Genomic DNA, 2,756 nt, shown 5'->3' with positions numbered 1-2,756 from the left:
CTCGATCTGCACCCTCCCCCCCCTCTTAAAACCAAGATAAAAATATAAAGGGGTACATGAGCTGAAACTTTGAGGCAGAAGGGGTATACTTGTTAAAAAAGGTTGAAAACCCCTGGTATAAGGCATTGGACTGGTAAACAAGGTGATAAAAGGTACTCAGGAATGAATAAGGTGAAATTCCTGAGTTCATTTGATTGATACTGGAATACTGGAGCCTTTACACCATAGTAGTCCAAACATGATTTCAAAATAGCAGTGCTAATGCTTCTATGGTGCAACATCACTGGATGCTCTGAGGGAAGATCCAAGATGGAGAAGAAAGCACCTGTACCAGCCAGCTCTAAAAAGGCAAGTATAGTGTGCTTGGAGTGGGGTTGGGAATCTTTGGCATTGGGGGTTCCTTGAAGGTGTTATTTAGGGAAAAGGAAGGAGGGTATTTCAAAAGCAATTTTATATATTCCCTTGACATGAAGTTTGCTATACCCCATCAGGTTCTGTTCCCATTGGAAAGGCAGAAACCAGTGCTCCAAGAAGCCTTGGTTTTGTAATAAGATCTCAAACTGGATTTCAGATGAGGTTTAGTTCTTCAGCATGCTTCTTTGTACTGCTCAGTTTGAGATGCTTTGATGTTGACTAGCTATAGAGAAATTGCAATTTAAAAAGAAAACAAAATACATGTTCTGGTATGGATAACAAAGCGTGGAAGTGAAAGTCTTTGCTATTAATTCTGGGGATTCCTAGTGAACACATGAAATACTTTTAAAAGACTATAAGGCGATTAGAGAATTAGCAAAATTAAAGTTTTTTAACTCTGAAGATAACTACCCAGTGAAACTTCTGGGCACTTGGTAGGGTCTCCCTGATCTGACTTCTTTAAATCTGCAAAGAGGCTAGCTTCTATTCCCCCTATTAGATGTCTAAACAGTACTAAGGCCTAAATAGTATTTCATCCACTAGATGTTTTAATACGTAGGTGCTGGGAAGGTCCTGATGTAGATGACCAGAATCATGACAACATCCTATTTTGCTTGTGGAAACACATATGGCCAAATCTTATTTCTTTTTATGAATGTAAATGTCATGTACGCAGCCATGTAAGTGCTGTTCTTGGCACACATTTAATTTGGGATTCACCTCTGTGGACTCAAGAATGCACGCTTCAGAGAGCATGCTCTGTAGTGCTGTGTTTCCACCAGGCAACTCAGTAGTGAAATAAAATCACACAGTTACAGTGGTGTAAGATGGAGTGAATCCTGACAGCTAAGTCTCAGAAAGCCATAACCAACAGATACTAGACAGTAGAAGAAGAGGATAAAGATCCTGTCATGTTTTACCCCAATTGCCCGCTGTTGAGAGCACTTGCCCTGAGAGCAGGAAATCCAAGTTCAAACGCCATCACCATGGAAGATGGGGTTGTTCCCAGGTTGCCAAAGCGTCCAACCAATCATATCTCAGTTTTAGAACCTTAGCCGGGATGAAGCTACCTTCCAATTAAATGTTTGTTCTTTGACTAAATAAAATGTTTATATTCTGGAGATGTCAGTCAGACCTTTTGCCACTGGAAACTCTACTTGAAAATGCTACAGCACTCTTGTCACAATGTACTGAACTCCCCTTTACATTGAAGACTAGGACTACGAAATGTTGATTCCTTGCTAGGTAAAACATAACTTGGGTGACAAAACATATTACAACAGATTAAACTGGTATAATGGAATCAGTAGAGGGCTTTAGATAAGGATCTGTCACTAAAAGGAAGTTGCAAAATACCAGCCAATTCATAATCAGACAGTTTAGAGGATAAATAGGACATTTCTTTACTACTGCAGAGTGGCTTCTGCCATCCCTGAGCAGTGGGTGAAAAGGTCTTTGTACTTTTGCTCTGTGCACAAAGTAAAAGCAAGAAGAACTGTATCTGTGTCTACTAGCCATTCTCCTTGGCATTTATCTAGTCAACTTTGCACTGAAGCTTTTCTTGTGGATTAAAGTCTTTTTTCAGGTAAGTAGATAGAGGGAGGCAAGCTAATTCTTTCATTTTCATTCTTATGTAATTTGCAATATGTAATTAGCCAGAAGGATATTCAGAGTTGTTCAGTGTTTTAGGTTATTAGTAAAATAATACTCTAACTTTGGAATTGTTAGAGTGGTACGTTAAATGTGATCCGTCTCCACAGACCTGGGACTTTAACCATAACTTTTGTCATGTTCTCTTTGCTTGTTCTCTCACCTATTTTCCATTAAGACTGAATCATTTACCTTTAGTTACCGGGCTTTTGTTCTAAATAACAAACATTCATACAAACATCGTTCTGCTATAGAATAGAAAGAACATATTTGCATGTCTATGGCATTTTTCCATGGAAATATTTAGAGCTTGACACAGCCATAAGTAAAGTTAGTCGTACAACAGTCTGTGAGAGGGACAAGTGCTGTTACCTCTATTTTACAGATGGAATAACTAAACCAAGAGTCTGTAGCTCCGTGAGACCAGAACCATTCTTTTATTACATATGTGGCCAGGGACCTGCAGGGAGCTGTTACACCTAGGATCCATTGATACACAAATAATGTCAGTGCGACAGGTTTGCAAACAAGGAGAGCAAGGCACCCAGAACCTATTCATTGTCACTATAAGTTTGGTGCCTAATTTCCTCACATTTTCTTGAGAAATTAATACTAAAATATGAAGCACTGCTAATTTAAGGAACATTATGAACACTTAAGTTTGAGGACTGTAAATACTGACAACAAACCTG

The 2,756-nt window shown here is 39.0% G+C and overlaps 1 pseudogene; it reads left to right on the top strand.

Annotated features, from left to right (window-relative positions):
* The first annotated feature begins 309 nt into the window (after positions 1-309).
* The window catches only part of LOC112551004, a 9,069-nt pseudogene continuing 6,622 nt past the window's right edge, over positions 310-2,756 (top strand).

The sequence above is a fragment of the Alligator sinensis genome, unplaced genomic scaffold, assembly GCF_000455745.1.
Source record: "Alligator sinensis unplaced genomic scaffold, ASM45574v1 scaffold572_1, whole genome shotgun sequence".
Lineage (NCBI taxonomy): Eukaryota > Metazoa > Chordata > Crocodylia > Alligatoridae > Alligator > Alligator sinensis.
This window is presented reverse-complemented; position numbering and strand designations above follow the sequence as displayed.